This window comes from Thamnophis elegans, chromosome 14 (genome assembly GCF_009769535.1).
Source record: "Thamnophis elegans isolate rThaEle1 chromosome 14, rThaEle1.pri, whole genome shotgun sequence".
Taxonomy (NCBI): Eukaryota; Metazoa; Chordata; class Lepidosauria; order Squamata; family Colubridae; genus Thamnophis; species Thamnophis elegans.
In genome coordinates, this window is record NC_045554.1 from 12065218 (window position 1) to 12090219 (window position 25002).

Sequence of the window (25002 nt, forward strand, 5' to 3'; positions counted from 1 at the left end):
CCCTGAGCTAAGAAATAGGCAGTAGGAATGGTTAAGATTCCCTTGGGGGAAGGCGGGGGGGGGGGGGGCAGAAGGCTCCAAGATACTTGGAAGGGAGACACAATTTTGTTTTTTAAAAACTTGATCAGCACTGCATTCTTGTTTTTGCTCCTGTGCCAGTCCCACTGGGCCATTGTGGCAACACAGCCTTCGAAAACCGCTGTGATATACAGATCTAAATGTACTTATTAAAAATAAATAGGAAGTTTCTGTCTTACTCAACCTTGACATTGATGTGAAGTGGGGGGGAGAGAAAAAATGAATGCAAATTTTATTGCTCTTTTAAATCAGAGGATAAGTTGTCCTTCCCGGGTCAGAGAGAAGGAAATTGGTCCTTTGGCTTAAAAAAATTAGGCTTCCTTAATAACAACGATACTTTCCCCCCCCCCCCCCCACCTTTCTTTTGTTGGAATAAAAATCCGGTCTCGTTCCAAGCTGGGAGAAAGATGCTGGAAATAAAATGGAGGCAGGCTGCAGGAAAGAAGGACTCTGTTTATTTGGTTAGCCAGTAACTTCAGTGACAGCAGCATGTTTCTGGGGTAGCTGACAAAAAGTGGGTGAGAACAGGTGGGTTTTTATACATTCTTTGGAGTTTTATGATCGAGATGCCTATTTTCCTGTGTAAGAATCACTGGTGGGATTCAAATTTTTTTACAACCTGTTCTGTGGGCGTGGCTTGGTGGACATGGCATGGTGGTGGATGTGGCAGGGGAAGGATACTGCAAAATCCCTATTCCCTCCCGATCCGCTGGGACTCAGGAGGCAGAGAATAGATTGGGGCGGGGCCAGTTAGAGGTGGTATTTACCAGTTCTCCGAACTACTCCAAATTTCCGTTACTGGTTCTCCAGACTGGTCAGAACCTGCTGAATATCACCTCTGGTAAGAATGTGACCTTTAATATTTTAATGGCTGTTGCCAGATTCCTATGGGGTCACATAGGGGTCATGGCTGACAGGCAACAGAGGAAGTGCAAATCTTAGGTGTTTGTCTGAGCTAATCTTGTCAGCTTTGTTTTGTGTTGCTTATTTGGAGTCTCAATAGATTGGCCCAGTCTTTCTGAATGGATACAAAATCTCAATTCCTAAATCTTCTCTTCGAGCTTCTGCTTGAGGCTCTTTTCATAGGGCAGGAAGACTGGGACTATTGTCTGCCTTTGTTAAGATTTTTTTTTCTCCTCCTTTAGGGGAAATATTCTATCTTGCTTCTTTTTAATATTATGATTATTTTAATCTTGTGGGTGGGGGCTTCCTACACACTGAAGCTCCATTTTGGTTTGGCTGGGCTTCTGCTGACATTGCCCTATATAAATCTAGTGGGAAAAGATGAAGTAACAGAGATAATGCTTGATTTATCTGTGACAGCACTGAACAAAATGGACTTATAACGGTTTTTCACACTTAATGACCATTGCAGTATCTCCTAGGTCAGGGGTTGGCAAATTTAAACACTCAAAGAGCCATTTGGACCCGTTTCCCACAGAAAAAACAGCGGGAGCCACAAAGGTCCTAACCGGAAGCCCCCTGTTCAATTCTGGAGCTGACCAGAAGTTCAGTTCCCCCACCATAGAGTCTCTTCCTAGCACAGCTAGGAGGAGACTCTTCCTGTCATAACCGAAAGCCCTATCAATTGTGGAGACAACTGGAAAACCCTCCCCTTGCCATAGAGTCTTCTCCTGGCGCACTGTGCTTCTCCCCCCCCTCCCACCGGAAGCTCCTCTCAAAATTGTGGCGCCGAACTGTGATGGAGCCGCAGCAGAGGGAGGAAAGAGCCACATGCGGCTTCAGAGCCGCAGTTTTCTCAACCCTGAACTAGGTCTCACGATCAAAATTCAGGTGCTTGGCAACTGGGATGTATGTATCCTGTTTTCCTGAAAATAAGACCTCCCCGGATAATAAGCCCAATTGGGCTTTTGAGCCCATGCGCTAAAATAAGCCCTCCCCTTAAATATTTAAATGCATGTGCAGCCAGTCCCTGCCATTTCCTGGGAGGGGAAGGGGGAACATGCCCCATGGCCCCCAAATGCACCTGCCATCCACACGGAACGCTCCCACAAACCCTAGCTACTGCGCTCCTTCTCTTAGTGGCAGCCGCAAAAAAGAGCGGCAGGCCCAGGGATGCCAGGGCTGGCAAGAGTGTGCCAGAAACAGAGACAGAAGTTCCGTCCCTCTCTGGATCAGCTGATCCGTGGGCTGCGGGCTGAGGTTAAGGGCCTCCTGCACCTCAAAAATAATAAGACCTCCCCAAAAATAAGGCCAAGTGCTTATTTTTGGGGGTCCAAAAAAAATAAGACCTTTGTCTTATTTTGGGGAAAACATGGTATTTATGACGGCTGCAGCATCTTTCCAATCATATGATTACAATTCAAACAGTTGGCAACTGGCATGTACTTGTGTCGGTTGCCATATCCCAGCTTTTGCGACCTTCTGACAATGGGGAAGCCAGATTCATTTAACAGCCCTGCTACTAACTGAACCACTACAGTGATTCCCTTAACAACCCTGGCAAGGATGGTCATAAAATGGGGCAAAAATAACTTCACAGCTGTTCTTGCTCAGCAGTGGAAATTTATGGCTCAACTGTGGTGTCGTAAGTCGAGGAGTTCCTGCAATAAAAATCGAAGCTAGGATCAAATCGACGCAGGGAAGAGTGTGTCAATGCTCTTTCTTATCTGTTAACGTGGAAGTCCTTCAGCCCCACCTTGTAAAGAGAAACATGAGCAGCACAACTTTTGGTGCAACCCGACACGGCACAGTTGTGTTGGCCTCCCTTTTCTCTTGCTTCCAAACCGACACGCCCTTCTCTGGTTAACAAGCAGCTGTTGAATCTCTCCTAATAAACAACTTAGAACTGAGGAGACATTTCCTGACAGTTAGAACAATTAATCAGTGCAACAGCTTGCCTCCAGAATTGTGAATGCCCCAACACTGGAAGTCTTTAAGAAGATGTTGGATAGCCATTTGTCTGAAATGATGTAGGGTTTCCTGCCTAGGCAGGGGGTTGGACTAGAAGACCTCCAAGGTCCCTTCCATTCCATTCCATTCCATTCCATTCCATTCCATTCTATTCTCTATTCTCTATTCTCTATTCTCTATTCTCTATTCTCTATTCTCTATTCTCTATTCCTTATTCTGTTCTGTTCTGTTCTGTTCTGTTCTACTCTACTCTACCCTACCCTACCCTACCCTACCCTATTCTATTCCTTATTTTATTCTGTTCTGTTCTACTCTACTGTACTCTACTCCTTATTCTATTCTGTTCTGTTCTGTTCTACTCTACTGTACTCTACTCCTTATTCTATTCTATTCTATTCTATTCTATTCTATTCTATTCTATTCTATTCTACCCTACCCTACCCTACTCTATTCTATTCCTTATTTTTTTCTGTTCTGTTCTACTCTACTGTACTCTACTCTTTATTCTATTCTATTCTACCCTACCCTACCCTCCTCTATTCTATTCCTTGTTTTATTCTGTTCTGTTCTACCCTACCCTACTCTACTCTACTCCTTATTCTATTCTATTCTATTCTATCCTACCCTACCCTACCCTACCTTACCCTACTCTATTCTATTCCTTGTTTTATTCTGTTCTGTTCTACTCTACTCTACTGTACTCTACTCCTTATTCTATTCTATTCTACTCTACCTTACTCTACTCTACTCTACTCTATTCCTTATTCTGTTCTGTTCTATTCTACTCTCCTGTACTCTACTCTTTATTCTATTCTATTCTACTGTATTCTACTCTACTCTACTGTAATCTACTCTTTATTCTATTCTACTCTACTCTACTCTACTCTACTCTACTCTACTCTACTCTATTCTACTCTACTCTATTCTATTCTATTCCCCCTCTCAATGATTCGTTTCCATCCTTTGCTTCTTGTCCTGTCTTCGGGTGCTTTGGAGAATAGCTTGACTCCCTCTTCTTTGTGGCAGCTCCTGAGATATCGGAACTCTGCTATCACTCCTAGTCCTAATTGTTGTGTCAAACCAATCAATGGTGATGGGATGGGATGTGTGAAAGACTTTGGGAGACCAAGCAAAGAGAAGCTGCCTATTGAATGGTCAGATAAGAGGAAGCATAGCCCAGAGCTGCACAATGGGTGGTGGATGTGTAATGTAAACCATATTTCCAGGAATGAGAGGCTGCTTTCCAGGGGACCAAGAGACAGCAAAGTTCAGCCAATCTTTTGGAGAACGAGAGTGAAGACGGCACCTCCTTAGTAGTTCCCTGAATATAGGGTTTTAGGGTGCAAATACTTTGCTTTAGTTTGGCAAGATTTCTGAAACAAGAAAGGAAACTGCTTAGAAGAACCTCTATTTCTTGGCTTTTGGAGCCTGGTAATGGAGAAAGATTCTCCTTCCTATATCATCGGGCTGCAAAAGAGGCAGTGGATGATTTGTACTTTCAGATCTGCAAGATTCTGATAATGTAGCTTTGCAATAAAGCAGAATTAACTTATCTGGCTGTGTTTCCTGTCTGGTACACCTGATAACGTTGATTGGTGATTTAGCCTATAAACCATATTTAAATATAATATAGTTTAGACTGCTGGGTGAATCTATCGTCTGGATATCCCAGATATTCAAATTTTGCTGGAGTAAAGGGGAGTAACATGCATATATATCACCTATATAATGTATGTAACAACATATCTCCACCTTCCTTTCTTTTCCTCCTGAACATTAATACATTAAGGGTACCCACTGCCAGCAGTTCGATCATGATTGGCTCAAGGTTGACATAACCTTCCATCCTTTCAAGGTGGATAAAATGAGGACCCAGATTGTTGGGGGCAAGAGGCTGACTCTGTAAATCGCTTAGAGAGGGCTATAAAGCACTGTGAAGCAGTATATAAGTCTAAGTGCTATTGCTACTGCTCTTTTCCTTCCTTCCTTCCTTCCTTCCTTCCTTCCTTCCTTCCTTCCTTCCTTCCTTCCCTCCCTCCCTCCCAGTGGTTAGAATGCAGTATTGCAGGCTGACTCTACCCGCAGTCTGGAGTTCGATCCTGACTGGCTCAAGGTTGACTCAGCCTTCCATCCTTCCGAGGTGGGTAAAATGAGGACCCAGATTGTTGGGGGCAAGAGGCTGACTCTGTAAACCGCTTAGAGAAGGCTGTAAAGCACTGTGAAGCGGTATATAAGTCTAAGTGCTATTGCTATTGGATACCTGAAAAATTTTGGACAATATTCTAACCCTTCTTTTTGGCCTGGTGAGGACGTAGAATAGAATACAGAATAACAGATTTGAAAAGAATCTTGGAGGTCTTCTACTCCAAGCCCCTGCTCAAGAGAGTTTGTCCAAACTCTCTTAAAACCTCCAGTGATGGAGCACCCATAACCTCTGGAGGCAAGTCATTTCTCTAATTAATTGTTCTCACTATCAGGAAATTCCTCCTTAATTCTAGGTTGGATCTCTCTTTCGACCCATTACTTCTTGTCCATCCCTCAGGTGCTTTGGAAAATAAGCCAATCCCCTCTTCTCTATGACAGCCCCTCAGACATTGGAAAACTGCTATCATGTCACCCCTAGTTCTTCTCTTCTTTAGACTGGACATACCTAGTCCCCGCAATCATTCATTGTTTAGCCTCCAGTCCCCTAATCATCTTTGTTGCTCTTCTCTGTACTCTTTCTAGAACCTCAACATATTTTTTGTAAATGTAATATGATGTAAAAAAAATGTCGAGACTCTAGAAAGTGTGCAGGGAAGGGCAACCAAGATGATTAAGGGATTGGAGGCTAAAACATACAAAGAACAGTTGCAGGAACTGGGTATGTCTACTTTAATGAAAAGGACTAGGGGGAGACATGATAGCAGTCTTCCAATATCTCAGAGGTTGCCACAAAGAAGAGTGAGTCAAGCCATTCTCCAAAGCACCTGAAGGCAGGACAAGAAGCAATGGGTGGAAACTAATCAAGGAGAGAAGCAACCAAGAACTAAGGATAAATTCTCTGACAGTTAGAACAATTAATCAGTGGAACAACTTGCCTCCAGAAGTTGTGAATGCTCCAACACTGGAAGTCTTTAAGAAGATGTTGGATAACCATTTGTCTGAAACGGTATAAGGTTTCCTGCCTAGGCAGGGGGTTGGACTAGAAGACCTCCAAGGTTCTTTCCAACTATGTTATTCTATTCTATTCTATTCTATTCTTTTTTAAAATAATTTTTATTAAATGTTTTGATCTTTAAAAACAATAGGAAAGACACAGCAAAGAAAAAAAACACAAGAAGACAAAACAAAACACAGAACATACATAACAATCAGTGGTGGGTTTCAAAAATTGTTTGAACATAGTCTGTGGGTGTGGCCTCCTTTGTGGGAGTGGCTTGCCACCCATGTGACCGGGTGGGAGTGGCTTGCCGCCCATGTGACCGGATATGAAGATGCCGATGACACTTGTCAGAACCACCTTAAATTACCTCACACACAGCACTGTCATGCATAAGAATAGGATGTCAACTTGTTTTTTAAAAGGCATCTTTGGTTTGCGTTAAAACAACTTCAACACATGCAATGTTCTGATTGCACCACAAACGCAGGAGTCATCCTTACCTTTCACAGAGGCACTGAGTTTTATAAATAGGAGCATGATAGTGTAGAATAATCATATCCAAGGACCAGTGGTGGGTTTCAAAAAATTTTGGAACCTCTTCTGTAGGTGTGGCCTGCTTTCCGGGTCCACTGGTGGAACCTCTTCTAACCGGTTCGGTAGATTTGACGAACCGGTTCTACCGAATAGGTGTGAACTGGTAGGAACCCACCTCTGATAACAATATACAGTAATTTTACCGCTTTCTCTATCGGCTTTACTTCTTAGCTTTTATAATTCTCCCTTCTGCATTGCCTTCCTCTCACTATAACCTTGTCCTACAATGTAACAAACATAGTATTAACACTTATAATAGTATTCATTATTTATATCTCCATATATTTGTATTCTCTATTTTCTGTCTATATTCTCTTCAATTCTATTCTCCAAAACTAGATGCAACACTCCAATATAACGTCTTACCAAGACATTATAAAGTGGTTCCAACACTGTGATGCTCTCCCTCTGGTGATGCAGTCAGAGCTTCATTGGATTTGGGACAGAGGTGGGTTCCTACAAGTACGCACCAGTTCGGTAGAACCGGTTCGTCAAATCTACCGAACCGGTTAGAAGAGGTTTTACCAGAAAGCAGGCCACACCTACAGAAGAGGTTCCAAATTTTTTTGAAACCCACCACTCACACACACACACACACACACACACACACACACACACACACACAGACTCACACAGAGAGAGAAAGAGAAAGAGAAAGAAAGGAAGAAAGAAAAAAAGAAAAAAAGAAAAAAAGAAAAAAAGAAAAAAAGAAAAAAAGAAAAAAAGAAAAAAAGAAAAAAAGAAAAAAAGAAAAAAAGAAAAAAAGAAAGAAAAAGTGAGGGAGATGAAAGAAAAAAAGGAAAAAGGAACAGAGAGACAAAAGGAAGGAAAGAGAGTGAGTGAGTGAGTGAGAGAGAGAGAGAGAGAGAGAGGGAGAGAGAGAGAGGGAAAACACATGGCTGGCAAGCCACTCCCACCAGGTCACATGGCCAGCAAGCCACTCCCACAAAGGAGGCCACACCCACAGAGTAGGTTCAAAAATTTTTTGAAACCCACCACTGATTTGGGGGCAGATGTTAGCATCAATCCCATCAAATGCTTTTATTTCCCTTTCCAGCTCTTGTGCATTTCACAGGATCTAAACAAAGAAATCCCATGTTCTTTTAGGCTGCTACATCTTTCATTTTCTCCGAAGAAGCTCCCGGCACCCTTTTCTAATTTGACATTTTCTGTTTATTTTGGGGCTCAGTGAGAGCTGGCTGTTTCCCCCCGCCCTGCCCTCGGCTTGCTAACGGGGTTTTAGAAGCCAGAGAGGAAACAGCTGGCAACGCAGCGCATGGCTGGCAGGCGCACGGATCCCCCCCCGGGGGAATCTGATCTCCTGTTGGTCTCTCGTTTGCTTTCCCTGCCTTTGAGATCAGCTCCCAAACAGTGGGCTCCAGAAGCACTGACACATGTTCTAAGTCAGTGTTTCTCAACCTTGGCAACTTGAAGATGCCCGGACTTCAACCCCCAGAATTCCCCAGCCAGCATTCGCTGGCTGGGGAATTCTGGGAGTTGAAGTCTGGACATCTTCAAGTTGCCAAGATTGAGAAACACTATTCTAAGTGAAGCAGTTAATGGTTGCATTTTAGCCAGAATTAAGTTTCGGATGCATTTATAGCATTTTGTAGCTCTCATTGGAAACTGCCCTCCCCACAATCTCATTTATCTTGTCATCCAGGATGTTGCAGTATCTGTAAAAAGAGGGAGACCTTAATTTGGGCAGTTATGGTGTCCATCTTGACTTTTTTTTGAACTGCATCCTTTTTTTTGTCATTTTTCCCACTTTTCCAATATAAACATACATATTTTGTGGAGTATGCAGTATGTTGACTGGTCAAGTCTTTTTTAAACAACACTAACAATAGTAATAGAAATAAACATGTATAATTCTAATCTTCCAAACCCAACAATATTAGTCTCTTTTCATAATCCTTTATGGTTTCCTCATTAATTTGTTTAAACATGAATAACATTTCTTTGAGCCCTATATTTATTATCCCCTACTAAATACTATCATTTAATATTTTTAAAATGGTTCATTATTCCACCATAGCTCCAATATTCTAAATGTGTAGGATTACTAATAATACCAAATATTGACAATAGTTAATCAGTCCCGAGAGTGTATCTCATAATTCCCACAATTTCTAGTCCTTACCATTTTAAATTCACAATATACTTCAACACACTGTTAATATTATTAATTGGATTAAATTGCCTAATCATAAATTCCCACACAACTTATTGGGGTTTGTAGTAAGAATGTATTGCCTATTAATGTATATACTACTATTTTGGCTATAAGCATTTTTCCATTTTATTAATATATTTTCTCCTTATCCATCTCTCTTAACTTTCTCTCCTGCTTCCTTGTCCTGCTGGCACTGAGCCAATATTTTGTTGAAACTTTTGCGTTGAAATGCAGCCTGGGGAAGTGCTTTAAAATAACTAGATCAACAGGGATATGAAGAAGCAATTGGGGGGGGGGCAGGATCCCTGCCTGTTAAGGGTTGCAAAACAGATTAAAAGAGTGGGGGAAATTGCTTGCTGGAGGAAGGCTCACTGCTGTGTGGATAGCCAGAGATTTCCTTACAGTAATATAAAGTGACACTAGAGGGCACTTTAAGCTCAGATTTGAGAGCAGGGACATTATAACCACACTTTCTTCCATCATGAACCAGAGTTAGCCCATTCTCAAGAGCTATCACCAGTTTCTGTTGTTTATCATGACGACAAAACAACAACAGAAAAATGGATAATGTCTCACCTGGTCTCTCTCTCTCTCTCTCCCTCCCTCCCACTCTCTCTCCCTCCCTCCCTCCCTTTCTTTCTTTCTTTCTTTCTTTCTTTCTTTCTCTGTCTCTCTCTCTCTTTCTCTTTCTCTGTGTGTCTCTCTTTCTTTCTTTCTCTGTCTCTCTCTCTCTTTCTCTTTCTCTGTGTGTCTCTCTTTCTTTCTTTCTCTGTCTCTGTCTCTCTCTTTCTCTCTCTCTCTTTCTTTCTTTCTTTCTCTGTCTCTCTGCCTGTTTCTCTCTTTCTCTCTCCCTCTCTCTTTCCTTCTCTGTCTCTCTTTCTCTGTCTGTCTGTCTGTCTGTCTGTCTCTCTCTTTCTTTTTCTCTGTCTCTTTCTCTCTGTGTCTCTTTCTTTCTCTGTCTCTCTCTCTCTCTTTCTCTGTCCCTCTCTGTCTCTTTCTTTGTTTGTCTCTCTCTCTTTCTCTCTCTCTATCTCCCTCTTTCTTTCTCTCTCTCTCTTTTCTCTCTCTCTTTCTTTCTCTGTCCCTCTCTGTCTCTTTCTTTCTTTGTCTCTCTCTCCTTCTCTCTCTCTCTTTCCCTCTTTCTTTCTCTCTCTCTCTTTTCTCTCTCTCTTCCTTTCTCTGTCTCTCTCTCTCTCTGTCTCTCTCTCTCTTTCTTTGTCTCTCTCTCTTTCTTTGTCTCTCTCTCTCTGTCTTTCTCTCTTTCTATCTCCCTCTTCCTCTCTCTCTCTCTCTCTTTCTCTCTCTCTCTCTTAAATAAAAAATGTCTTTTGCATGAACAAGCTGGGAGGGAACAAATGGAGGTCAATCAAGAGAACCATTCCCGGACCCCTCCCCCAGGGGAACCCCAGTAAACAATCATTTATAATCTGAATCTCAATGTGGGGTTCCCAAGAGCCACGCAGAGCAGTAGAACTGAAAGAATCATGTGGGACTTTGGTTCATTCTGTTCCATCTCGACAAATAAAAACAAAAGCCAGCCAAGGTTCTAGTCCTCAGTGTCCTTTTCAAATACCACGCCTAAGTCATTGAACCAGCCTGTCCCACTGTTGTACCCCAACAACTAGAGAAGTGGGGAAGAAATCACATTGACACCGGGGCCTCGGCTCTGCAAAACGTTTATGGGGGAACTATTTGAATTGCTTAGAGGCCGATTATTAATTTTTTCAGCCTGGCTTTTTTTTTTCCTTCTCAAAAAATAATAATAATCATAGCTCTTGAGATGCGCATTTTGCTTTATTAGATCAATGTTCTTTGGCAAGGCAGTAAGCAGGCTTTTAATCGAACGCTGTAAAGGAAAGAACATTTCATGCTTTATTTCCCAAGGATTTCTATTTTGTGACCGTATTAAGCAAGCCATTTCTCTCCCCCCCACCCCACTCCCCCACTCCTCTCTCTTGCACCAGGATTTCAAACCTGAGCAAATGCTTAATTGGGCTATGCTTAATTGCACCCTGCAATTCAATTCCCAGTTGAGTCTGAAGCTGGCATCTTCCCTCCCCTCCCCTTCACAGAAGCCCTCTTTGATTACGAGGTATCGGATTACTAACTTTGGAGCGTTTCCAGGACCAGGCAGCCATTCCTGATAAATATTAGGTCTTTATTGGACCAACTGAGTTGCTCAACATTTTCCTCCTCCGGCGCTCTGCCAGGAGGGAGGAAAACAGTCCGCGCGGCAAGAAATCATCCAAGGTGATGAACTGGAGGGGGCCCTGGAAGACCTCCAGAGCCACCTCAAATTCAGGAATCTTGCATTTATAAAACTGCTGACTATTTTTTTTTTAAAAAAAATAATTCGTTAGCCTGACCTCCTGCACAAAAAGTCAGGAGTAAAAAATGGAGTACGCCACCTTCTTTCATCCACATGTACCCTCTGTCAGGCCCACAGCCATTTTTTCTTTTGGGTCTTTGGCCCGCCATACTTTCTGTTATTCTACTAGGCATTTTCTATGGTGGGAAAATGGGAGGGGAGGATTGTACGGAGTTAGATGCTATGTAGCCATAACAAAATTCTTTCTAGAAAGACAAGGTCATCCTTTGTCTCTGCACCTCTGCACCTGACCGGAACTGGATGGGTGGAACCACTAGCATGGCAGAGGGAGATTGGACCATGGGATGGGACTTGTGGGTTTGGGGGTCAAGATCTTGAACTTTCAACTGGGTGGGGAAAACCAGGAAGCTTTCAGATTCGGGTTTTCCCAGATGTGCCAGCGTGGCTCTCTTAATCAATTGGAACGTTGAGGAATCCTTTGCCTTGGACTCTGATTTAATTTTGGATGCTATTTGGAACCCTGACACTGTCAGCCTTGCGAGGTAGACCAAGCCAAGAAGCACTAGCTCTCTCTTTAAAGTAACTTAACCACTGCCTTGTTTAGCCACTGAAATTCTGCTCTCAGCTATGGTTGTAAGTCGAGGGCACCTGCGTACCAGGTGTGGGAGAATTTTAGCCTTTGCAGAGGGCCTGTTTGTGGGTATTTTCTTGAGCTTCAGAAGAAAAATGGGAGGTTGTCCCAAAGGTGATTTTTTTCCAAGAGGCAACTGGACTTTCTTTCTTTTTCCTTGAAGACATTTCTCTCCTCCTCCAAGAAGCTTCTTCAGTTCTGACTGAACAAAGGGAGGAATGGAAGGATTTGTATTCCTTGCATTCGTCTGGCCGTTAGTACTCTCTCTCTCTCTGAGTTCTAGGAGAGCACTAATAACCAGATGACCGCGAGGCATATAAACCTTTCCCTTCTCCACCGTTCATTCAGAACTGAAGAAGCTTCTTGGATGGGGAGGGAAATGCCTTCAAGGAAAAAAAATCAAAGGAAGTCCAGTTGCCTCTTGGGAAAAAAAAGCACCTTTGGGACAACCCTGACCTGGATGACTGAGAATCTCCATCAACAAAATGGGAACTCAGGATGCCTCCAGGAGAAATTTCCCTATTAACCAAAACAAAGGCATTTTTTAAGCCTTTAGAGCACCAAGTTACGGATGGAGGAGGAAAGAGAAAATCGGGAAGCAAGGAAAGGAATATTTTGGGAGTGAGCACAGCTGGTAATAACCCTCCCCAGGACAGCCTCTAAACTGCTGCTCCCATTTACAGCCAAAGATTTCTAAGCCGGAGCGAACAGATCTTCCTTTTCCCGCTGAGCCAATTTCCCGACTAGAACAGCTTCCATTTTCTGCATTTTTTTTGTCACCCCCAAACCCTTTTGAACACTGCACAAAAGTTCAGAGAAACCTTTTGTACCAGCTCAGGAGATAGGAAGCAAAAAAAAAAAAAAAATCGTCTCTTTTTCTTCTCCCTTTCTCTTTTTTTAAAACCGACCCCCCCCCCTCGCTAAAGCCCACCTCCGCATCCAAAGATTATAGGCACTATAAATATTATTCATCAGGCAAGCTGTGAGAGCCTTTCTGAGTAACGGAAATTTCTGAATGTGGCTGTCAGGGCTAAAAATAATTCAAATTCAGAAAGTAAATGGGCAGAAGCGTTGGGCACATGGCAATGCCATGCTCACAGGCATTGCTGAGCGAATTGAGTTCAAGGCAGAGAGTGGGTTAAGGAAGAAGCAAAGCGAGGCATCTAATCTTCCGGACATTTGTAAGGGACTCTTTGGTGAGAGACAGGGAAAAAGACTTTTATTATTTAGCCTTCGCTTCTTCAAAGACTTTGGTTTTATATATGAGGAATGAAAGCCTTGGATCAGATCCATTTTTCTCTTCATCAAAACAATCCATCAACTGTTTTTCTTCCTTCCTTCCTTCCTTCCTTCCTTCCTTCCTTCCTTCCTTCCTTCCTTCCTTCCTTCCTTCCTTCCTTCCTTCCTTCCTTCTTGCCTGCCTGCCTGCCTGCCTGCCTGCCTGCCTGCCTGCCTGCCTGCCTGCTGTTTTTGATATTCTTGGTCAGAGGAGGATGCAAGGATTGTATGAAGGGATCCAGGAGAGAACGTATATTCCTGGATCTGGGAGTCGGACAATTTGCCATTGCCAATTCGCCACGCCCAACTCACCATGGCCAAGTAGTAACTGTGAGAGGGATCTTGGAGTCCTAGTGGACAACCATTTAAATATGAGCCAGCCGTGTGCATCAGCTGCCAAAAAAGCCAACACAGTTCTAGGCTGCATCAACAGAGGGACAGAATCAAGACCACATGAAGTGTTAAGACCACTTTATAAAGCCTTGGTAAGGCCACACTTGGAATACTGCATTCAGTTTTGGTTGTAGGTTTTTGCTTTCCCTGCCTTTGAGATCAGCTCCCAAACAGTGGGCTCCAGAAGCACTGACACATGTTCTGTCAGTGTTTCTCAACCTTGGCAATTTGAAGATGCCCGGGCCTAGGCAGGGGGTTGGACTAGAAGACCTCCAAGGTCCCTTCCAACTCTGTTATTCTATTCTATTCTATTCTATTCTATTCTATTCTATTCTATTCATTCCATGCAGCCAGTGTGACCCAGCCTACTCGCCAAGGGACTATTCACGGTGGCTAATCCACCACGGGACAGTTTGGGGTGGGACAATTCAACAATTGAATTATTTAAAATAGTTTTAAAAACTACTATCACTTTTGTTATTCACATTACAGTTCGTCCCTCTTTTGCATCTTTAATGGTTCACCATTTCTTGGATGGTGGATGGTCCCCTTCCTTCCTTGAAGGAACGCGGTGGCTCAATGGCTAAGACACTGAGCTTGTCGATCAGAAAGGTCGGCAGTTCGGCAGTTCGAATCCCCAGTGCTGCATAACGGAGTGAACTCCCATTACTTGTCCCAGCTTCTGCCAACCTAACAGTTCAAAAGCATATAAGAAATGCAAGTAGAAAAATAGGAACCACCTTTGGTGGGAAGGTAACAGTATTCCGTGCGCCTTTGGTGTTGAGTCATGCCAGCGACATGACCATGGAGACATCTTCGGACAGTGCTGGCTCTTTGGCTTTGAAACGGAGATGAGCACCGCCCCCTAGAGTCAGGCACGACTAGCACATATATGCAAGGGGGACCTTTACATTTACCTATTTCTTGGATATTGGGATAACTCTTTTCATGTGGTGAGTTGTCCCATGGCAAGGTGGCTGTGGTGAGTTGCCCCGCAGTGAGGAAGTGTCCCCCCTCTCCTCAAATCAAGGTTGTGGCTGCAACTGTGTGAGCAATGCCCCCCCTTTTAAACACATTGTGCATAAACAAGGGGAGCTTTGCAGAATTCCAATGGCCCTCTTGACTTTTTGAATTCCCCCAGCCTCACCCCCAAACCCATCTACCTGGAATCACAGGAGGTGGACAGTTTCCAGGCCAGGAAAATGCTCACTTTGTGCCATTCAACCAGCCACTGCTACACAGGGAACTGTCCATGGTGCTGTTTTGGGGTCTAAATGTATACTTAGGGCAGGTACTTGGGAGATGAAAGCCAAGAAGTGGTTGGCATCCCATCGCTCACTGTATTGTATGCTTTATCTAGAGCCAGTTTGGTCTAGGGGTGAAGGCACTGGGTTAGAAACCAGGAGGCTGTGAGTTCACGTCCTGCCTTAGCCAAGAAAGCCAGCTATGTGATTTTGTGCCAGTTAGGAGATGGTGAGTTCTAGCATGGCCTTAGCCATGAAAGCCTTCTGGGTGACCTTGGGCCACTCTCAGCCCATCTCACCTCACAAGGTTTTTGTTGCAGGGAAACTAGAAGGAAGGTGTGTCGGATATCTTCGATGCCTTGAGTTGTTGGAAAGTAATAAAGGTCATTTTTGTCATTCACATTACAGTTCATCCCTCTTTTGCATCTTTAATGGTTCACCATTTCTTGGATGGTGGATGGTCCCTTCCTTCCTGGCTCAATGGCTAAGACACTGAGCTTGTTGATCAGAAGGTCGGCAGTTCGGAAGTTCGAATCCCTAGTGCCGTGTAACGGAGTGATCTCCTGTTACTTGTCCCAGATTCTGCCAACCTAGCAGTTTGAAAGCACGTAAAAACTGCAAGTAGAAAAATAGGAACCACCTTTGGTGGGAAGGTAACAGCGTTCTGTGCACCTTCGGCATTTAGTCATGCCAGCCCCATGACCATGGAGACGTCTTCGGACAGCGCTGGCTCTTTGGCTTTGAAACGGAGATGAGCACCGCCCACTAGAGTCGGGAACGACTAGCACATATGTGCAAGGGGAACCTTTACCTTTACCTTAATAAAGGTAGGATATAAATAGCAATACCAATAGCACTTAGACTTGTATACTGCTCCATAGTTCTTTACAGCACTCTGAGTGCATATTGCTCCCAAGAATCAATCAATCAATCAATCAATCAATCAATCAATCAATCAATCACAAAAGTGTCTCCATCATCATCATCATCATCATCATCATCATCATCATCATCATCATCATCATCATCATCATATCTGAGTTCATTTCCCCTTCTTGCTAGTTGTCTTCTTCTCTTTCCTTCCATTTCCCCCAAAACTGCAGCGTTCTGCAGAGAGCTGGCTCTTTGCATTGACTGATTGATTATGCACTTTCAAATCAGTGTCAACTCTTAAAGGCCATGGAGATTGATTTTCCTCTGACAATATGTCCCAAACTGGTACTTCATGTCTTCCAAAAATGCCCCCATCACCACTGTAACCGAGCCCATCCCCCTGGCTTCTGATTGTCCTCTTCTTCTCTGTCCTTCCACCTTTATCTCAGCATCATAGTCTTCTCCAAAGAGCTGGGTCTTCCCATAACGTGTCCAAAGTAGGAAGCCCTGGACAGATCAGGTTAGGAAAGATCAACATGGAGAAAATCTATCTGTATCATCTCTTGAAGTCGGAAATGACTTGATGGCACAGAATCAGTCAATCGAACCCAGAGTCACATGGTTTGAGTTGGTTGGGTCCAATGAAGGTAAATCATTCCTGACTCTAGGGGGCAGTGCTCATCTCCGTTTCAAAGCCGAAGAGCCAGCGGTGTCTAAAGACATCTCTGTGATCATGTGGCCGGCATGACTAAATGGCGAAGGTGCATGGAATGCTGTTACCTTCCCACCAAAGGTGGTTCCTATTTTTCTACTTGCATTTTTACGTGCTTTCGAACTGCTAGCTTGGGCAAATAATGGGAGCTCACTCCATTATGCAGCGCCAGGGATTTGAACCATCGAACAATGAATAACAACAGTAATAGCAATAACTCCTTGACTTAAACACCACTTCATAGTGCTTCACAGACCTTTCTAAGTGGTTTAAAAAATCAGCATTTTGCTCCCAACCATCTGCGTCCTCATTTTACCCACCTCAGAAGGATGGAAGGCTGAGTCAGGATCCTTGAGCTGGTCAGGATCAAACTGCTGGCAGTGGGCAGAGTCAGCTTGCAATACTGCATTCTAACCACTGCACCATCAGGGCTCTTAACAGTCTGCTAAGTGTTGATAACCGACTCTATTGCCTAAACCAGAGTTTCTCAACCTCACCAACCTCAAGAACTTCAACTCCCAGAATTCAGTGTGCTAGAAGGGAGCTCTTATTCTCCCCACCTTCATAAAGTCCATCAGGATTCAGAGCTGAAAATTTTATGGTGGGCTTCCCATCCTGGTGGACCCATTGTCCTTAGAAGTAGTCGCAATACTAGCACTTAGACTTATATACTGTTCCTCAGTGCTTTTACAGTCCTTTCTAAGCGGTTTACAGAATCAGCCTCTTGCCCCCAACCATCTGGGTCCTCAATTTATCAGCCATGAAAGAATGGAAGGCTAAGCTTGAACCGGTCAGGATTGAACTGCTGGCAGTGAGCAGTTAGCCTGCAATACTGCATTCTAACCACTGTGCCACCAACAGCAATGAAAGTGCATAATGAAGGCTGAACACCTAAAAAGCTGTATAAAGTGTAGATTCTCTGGTGACCCAATTCACAGTCAGCCTTAAGCATCATGCGCATGGTTATGTCGGGCTCATCCCTCAACTGAGCGTGGCCATATCCATTACATCATTAAACAACACTGGACACAAATCTCCAAAGCGATTCTGAAAACCACTCCCAAATTGTACTTGTTAATGGAGCAGAAGGAAAAAATTAATTCACGTTGAATGAAAAGAAGGACTAGGGGTGACGTGATAGCAGTGTTCCAATATCTCAGGGGTTGTCCCAAATAAGAGGGAGTCAAACTATTCTCCAAAGCACCTGAGGGCTGGACAAGAAGCAATGGGTGGAAACTAATCAAGGAGAGAAGCAACTTAGAACTAAGGAGAAATTTCCTGACAGTGAGAACAATTAACCGGGGGAACAACTTGCCTCCAGAACTTGTGAATGCTCCAACACTGGAAGTTTTTAAGAAGAGATTGGATAACCATTTGTCTGAAGTGGTGTAGGGTTTCTTGCCTAAGTAGGGGGTTTGACTAGAAGACCTCCAAGGTCCCTTCCAACTCAACTCTTCTATTCTATTCTTTCCTAATTTCTATTCTATTCTTCCCCAATTTCTATTCTATTCTATTCTTTCCTAATTTCTTTTCTTTTTTCTATTCTATTCTGTTCTGTTCTGTTCCTGTTCCTGTTCCTGTTCCAGTTTTTGTTTCTATTCTATTCCTATTTTTATTCTATTCCTATTCCTATTCTATTCCTATTATTTCTATAGTCTAGTCCAGTCCATTTTTATTTCTGTTCCTGTTCCTATTCCTTTTTTCTATTTTCTATTATTTTCTATTCTATATCCTATCCTATCCTATCCTATCCTATCCTACCCTACCCTATCCTATCCTATCCTATCCTATCCTCTATTCTACTACATTATATATATGATATAAGATCTTTTCATTCTTTTCAGGAAAGGTTTTGGGGAAAGGAAGGAAGGATGATGACGATGATTATTATTATTATAAACTCATTTAAATCTTCATCTTGATCTATGTTCCTCTTTCCCTGAAATCACATTGAGACAGACATAAGGAAAACTATCTTTATTTCTCAATTCACTCTCTTGCTTTTTTCTTGTTTTGTTTAATCGGAAAATCCTCTCATTCAAGATTTGTCTTTTGGGGGTGTATTTTTGGAGGGGGAAAATAATGTTCTGCAAATTATCCGGCTATGAGGAACCCCTGTGCCCAAGGGCAACCTACCTCCCATACACATGTTTGGGAAATTACTAAATGGGTGGACTTGCTTGCCTTGTGATAGCTACCCAGTTGAAAAGAGGTTTTAATTTAGCTTTCATTTAAAATAAATGGATCCATTTCATAAGTAATGAAACATTGCAAAGTTAATGGGCCTGACAAGCATTGGAAATAAAATACATGAATAAGGACAAGATGTTCCATAAATGCTTAGGTGCTTCTTTTAAAGAAAGCAGCTATTACTCTCCACAGAAAGAGTAACACCCCCGCCCCCCCACACACACTGCCAGGCCATAGGTTCTCATTATGGCCCTATGGAAATATAAATTAAACAATGAGGAGGTGGTGATGTCCATGCCTACACTTTGGGGGGGGGGGAAATATCAACGGAAGCAAGGACTTTTGTGGCTGTCGGGACATGACGTGACAAGGAAGTAAAAAAAGTCAAGATGGCGGCCAGAGACAACAACCATTATTCCAATGGGATTGGATTGGTGGGGGAGCCTTCTGATGTTAGCTCACGAAAGAAGCACTTTGCCCCCATTGGAAGAGAATAATTCTATCCCCTGACTAAGTGGATAAAACGCTGAGCTTGTCGATCGGAAAGGTCGGCAGTTCGGCGGTTTGAATCCCTAGCGCCGCCTAACGGAGCGAGCTCCCGTGACTTGTCCCAGCTTCTGCCAACCTAGCAGCTTGAAAGCACATAAAAAGTGCAAGTAGAAAAATTGGAACCACCTTTGATGGGAAGTTAGCAGCATTCCGTGCACATTTGGCATTTAGTTATGCCGGCCACATGACCCTGGAGACGTCTTTTTAAACTTTTTAAATACTTTTAAACTGGGATTGGGCGGCATGCAAATCTATTAAAATTGGAAAATTAAAATTGGAAGTCTCCGGACAGCGCTGGCTCTTCGGCTTTGAAACGGAGATGAGCACCTCCCCTTAGAGTCAGGAACGACTAGCACATGTGTGCGAGGGGAACCTTTACTTTAACCTTTACTAATTATATCTCAGGTTGGAGCCCAGAGTCCTTAATGCTCTCTGAGCCTGACATTTTATTTTTAGCCAACTATGTAACACCATCAGTTACAGATGAGAGAAAATCAGGTAACATACTGATGATGTTACCTAGCTGGGTAATGAAACGTTTGCAAAAAGCCGACCAAGCTCAGAAAGCCCCAAGGAGCCCACGTCCTCCTCCTTGTATGCAAGCAGAGAGCAAATCCGCTCCCTTCTAGCCCTGATGATGTTACCTAACTGGGTAATGAAACACCAGCAAAAAAATAAAAAAAATAAAAGCAACCCTGAGCTACAAATATTCTTTTCTATTGGGGAAAAAATGCAAGAAGTCAAGCTTAAAGAGCACCGGGGACCCCAACCCATTTTCTCCCCTTCCCCCAAACCCCACGGACCTTTCTAGTAAACCCCTCATCCATCCCCCTCTATCCCTGACAGAATCAGGCCTAAGGAATCCCCTTTGCCCTCCTTTTCAAACCTTGAGCTGCAAAATATTTAATTAAGGCCTCACTATCCTGGGGGCGGGACAGGGGGAGACAGCCCATCCCCTAATGAATTTTCCCTGGCTTGATGACCCATCTCTGGGTGTGGGATGTTACCTGTAAAAATAGAAAACTTGGTGGGGAGTGTGTGTGGGTGTGTGTGGTGGGGGGAGAAGCAATTGGATGAAATAAGGAGAAATTTCCTGACAGAACAATTAATCAGTGGAACAACTTGCCCCCAGAAGTTGTGAATGCTCCAACACTGGAAGTTTTTAAAAAGAGATTGGACAATCATTTGTCTGAAGTGGTCTAGGGTTTCCTGCCTAAGCAGGGGGTTGAAGACCTCCAAGGTCCCTTCCAACCTCAAAAATAATAAGACCTCCCCGAAAATAAGGTCAAGTGGTTATTTCAGGGGTCAAAAGAAAATAAGACCCTGTCTTATTTTCGGGAAAACACGGTGCAAAGAATGGCTGCAAGAACTGGGTATGTCTAGTTTAACGAAAAGAAGGACTGGGGGGGACATGATAGCAGTGTTCCAATATTTGAGGGGCTGCCACAAAGAAGAGCAGGGGGGGGGGAACCTGTTCTCCGAAGCACCTGAAGGCAGGACAAGAAGCAATGGGTGGAAACTAATCAAGGAGAGAAGCAACCTGGAATTAAGGAGACATTTCCTGACAGTGAGAACAATTAATCAGTGGAACAACTTGCCACCAGAAGTTGGGAATGCTCCAACCCTGGAAGTTTTTAAAGAAGAGATCAGACAATCGTTTGTCAGATAGGGTACAAGGCAGTGATGGCAAACATTTTTATCGTTGCGTGTCAAAAGCGGGCACACCCACATCCATCATGCAATGCATGTGAGATGTTCACTCTCTCCCACCCGGGCATGACCCCGCCTCTCCCCCTCGCCCATTGTTGGCTTCCAGGTTGGTGCAGGAGACTTTCCAAGCCCAAAATGGGGCGGGGGGGGAGGCCTCGTGCTGCGCCCCTGCGCCCCATTTTGGACCCGGAAGGCGTCTTGCACCAGCTTAGAAGCCAAAATGGGGCACTGGGGTGCTGCGTGAGCCCCCAAAATGCAATGCAAGCACCTCCATGCATGTGCCCTGCCCTGTGCATATACATTCATGTTCCTGCATGCCCCCTGCCCCCTGTGCATGCGCGGCAGAGACCTGGCTGGCGGGAGCCGTGTGTGCATGCAGGGTGGAGCTGGGCTTGGCCGACGGCTGGCGTGCCCGCAGAGAGGGCTCTGCATGCCACCTGCGTGCCATAGGTTCGCTATCCGTAGGGCTTCTTGCTTGAGCAGGGGGTTGGACTAGAAGACCTCTAAGGCCCCTTCCAATTCTGTTCATTCTGTTCATCCACATTCCCAACCCTCGGAAGATGCTTTCTGGATTTCGCTCTCCAAGGGAGGGAGGGTGAGCAGAAGCAGCGGCCTCCCACGACCCTGGAAGGGGGGGAGAAGGGGCGCAAGACCGGCGAGGAAGCCGATCGGCTCTAGGACCCGGCGAGGGCAGCGGGCTTTCCGCGCAAAAAAGCCCGAGACTGGAGGGAGGAGAAGCCGCGGAGGGAGCCCCGCTCGCCTCTCGCCTCTCGCCAGCCGCGCGCAGAGGCAGAGAAGACCCTGGAAGGAAGAGGGGGCATCGGCTAAAGCGCTGCAACCCCAGGGACCCCCCCCCCCCAGCTCCCGCCGGGGGTGCATGTGCCTGCCTGCCTCTTGCACCCCCCCTTTAAGGCTTCTCCCCCCCCCTCCCCGGGTGTGCAAGGTGCGCGTGCGTGCGTGCGGCTCCTCGCCTTTCTCTCGCCCGCTTTGCAACAATGTCTGCGCGCCCCCCGGGCTGCCCCCCGAGCAGGCGACGATGGGGCCGCTGAAGAAGGGCGATCGCCGCCGCCGCCGCTCCTCCTCCTCCTCCTCCTCCAACTCTTCCTCCCCCCCTGGCAGGGGTCCCCGGCTCGTCTGCCCGCCGCCCCTCGCCTCGCCTCGCCTCCACCGCCCAGCCTCGGCGACCCAGAGGGACCCTCGTGCGCCGCGGGGCTCCGCAGGGCGAGATCCCAGCCTCTGCACCCCTCGCCCGGCCAGCCTCGGCTGAGACCGCAGACCCTGCCTCGCTCCGGAAACCCCCCACCCCACCCTTCCAGACAGGTGCGTCTGGGGCATGGCAGTCTTTGGGATGGGTGTCTTTCGCCGGGCGGTCGGAGTCACAGCCCAGGGGCAGGGGCGAGAGCAATTGGGTGGGGGGGCATTGGAGGTGCTACGGCGACCCCAGGCGGGGAAGGGGCTTCGCGCGGAGGGAGGGAGGGGCGTGGAAGCCAGGGCTGTGACAAAGGAGGAGAGGATGCAAAGAGCTGGAGGGATGTGGGGAGGGGGCGTTCAGGTACCTGGGGAGGGGATCCTATCCAGAGAACGGATTGGGTGGGTGGGTTTATGCCTGCATGCAGAATATTGGTCCTGCAGTGATGGGGCGGGAGGCTTGTGGGAGAGAAACGCTTGCCACGGCCCAGACCCCTCCCCAAATCTCCTCTCCACCAGGCTCGCCAAAGGTGATCGCGCGGTGCAAGGAACGGGGTGGAACGAGGAGAGCGGGGGGGAGGGAGAGAGGGAGGGAGGGAGACGGCGGGGAAGGGAAGAGCGGTTGGCCAAGCCCAAGTCGCTTGGCAGTTTTGGGCACAAAAGCGCGGCTGGAACAATAGAGCTCCTTCCACCGCCCACCTCCCTCCTTCCCCACCTGCAGCGGCCAGAAAGGCAGGCCGGGCGAGCCCCCCTCCCCTCCCCTCGCGAGTCTGCAGCAGAGAACGACTGGGGTGGGTGGGTGAAGATGAGGAGAGACCCCGGTTAGGGACGCAAGGTCAGCTTCTTCTTTGTCTCCTGGCCCCGTGTGAACGGAAGTGTTAATGCGGGTGTGTATGGGTGGGGTGGGGAGGGGGCTGGATCATCTAAGAACCCACAAAAGCATCGGACCCTAACCTCTTCCACTCCCGCGGGAGTTCTGCCTTTCCGGGATGGCTCGCATGGCTTAGAAACTGACTCACCTGAGATTCCTTAGGCTAGATAGAAGGATAACACAATAGTATTGTGGGCACCCTTCCACCCGTGGGCACGTGGCTTGGTCTTGGGAGAAGCTCTTGGGGGCAGGTGGCCTGAAAAGACCAGGTGGTGTTGAGCTGGGGGTGGGGAGAAGCCCTCCTCTTATTTTCTTTAAATTAGGGTTGCAAAAACTCTCTCTCTTCTACCGTTCTCTTGTTTTCTTCCAACATTAGCAACTTGGGGTTGTTGAGCAGAGGGGAGGGTGTATGGCAAACCATGATTAACTGCACCACAGTTTCCAGGCTTAATCTAGATGCCTGGGCCCAGACAACACCCTGAAGGAGAAAGTTGAAGATCTAAAGGTTGCATCTGAGCGAGGAGAGAGATTTAACCTAGAAATTAGGAGGAATTTTCTGACCATGAGAACAATCAACCCATGGAATAGAAGTTGCCTTGAGAAGTTGTGGGAGCTTCATCCCTGGAGGCTTTCAAGAAGAGTCTGGACTGCCATCTGTCAGAAATGGTGTAGGGTCTCCTGCTTGGGTGAGGTGGGGGGTTGGACAAGATGACCTCCAAGGTCGCTTCCAACTCTTTTCATCCTGATCTGTCCAGGAGTGGAAGGTTTGCTAATTTTAACCTTGGTTAGGCATTATTATTATAATTTTCTTCTTATCCTGGTTTGGATACTGCAAATATATTGGGTGTTGGTGTGCAAACTTTAACAATTCCATAGGAGGGTTAAACCTATTGTCTGGACCTAACCAATTTAAGACACCAGCTGCCCAGATTCATTGTAGCTTGGTATCTTGGTCTGTAGATCAGGGTTTGGCTTGGAGTTTAGCAAATCTTTTTACCCAAGAAGATTTGGTTCGTCTCTCTCATGGGGTAAATGTTCTGGAAGAGGCATGGTTAAATAAGGGCCAGTGTTGGAGTACATGGTGGGCTAAAATGTGACAAGGTTTGTGCCTCATTTAATATACAGGTAGTCCTCGACTTACAAGCTTTCATTTAGTGACGGTTCGAAGTTGCAACGGCACTGGAAAAAAAGTGACTTTAAGAAACATTTTTCACACTTCCAAGCATTGCAACATCCCTAGGGTCACATAATCCAAATTCGGACACTTGGCAACTGACTCACATTTATGACCGTTGCTGTGACCCAAGGTCACGTGATCCCCTTTTGCGACCTTCCGATCAAGTCAGTGGGGAAGTCGGATTCACTTAACAACCTAACTCCACACAGCTTCTAAGGAACCCCAAGTTACGTCCGTTATAACTTCAAACAGTCACTAAAGGACGGGTCATCAGCTGAGGACTACCTGTAGAGGTCATCCTCCACTTACAACCGGAGAGTAGTGCAACATTTCAGTTGTTAAGCGAGGAATGCTGTTCAGCAAGTCCTGCCGCATTTTATGACTTTCCTCGACGTAGTTGTTGAGTGAGTCACTGCACCGTTTTCCAGCACTTGAGGGGCTATCGCAGAGAAGAAGGGATCAACTTATTCTGCCAAGCACCTGAGGGTAGAACAAGAAGCAAGCGATGGAAATTAATCAAGGAGAGAAGCAACCTAGAAAGAAGGAGAAATTTCCTGACGCTGAGAGCTATAGATCAGTGGAATAGCTTGCCTCCTGGAATTGTGGGTAATCCATCATTGGAGGGTTTAAAAAATAGACTGGACAACCCTTTGGCCAGGTGTCCTGCCTTGGGCAAAGGGTTGGACTGGAAGACCTCCAAGGCCTCTTCCAGCCCAATGACAGATTCACAGAGTTGGAAGGGACCTTGTAGGTAATCTAATCCAACCCCCTGCCCAAGCAGGGGACCCTACACCATTTCTGACAGATGGCAGTCCAGTCTCTTCTTGAAAGCTTCCAGTGATGAAGCTCCTGCAACTTCTGAAGGCAACTTGTGTTCCGTCAGTTGATTGTTCTCCCTGTCAGGAAATTCCTCCTTATTTCCAGGTTGAATCTCTCCTTGGTCAGTTTTCATCCATTATTCCTTGTCTGGCCTTTGGGTGCTTTGGAGAA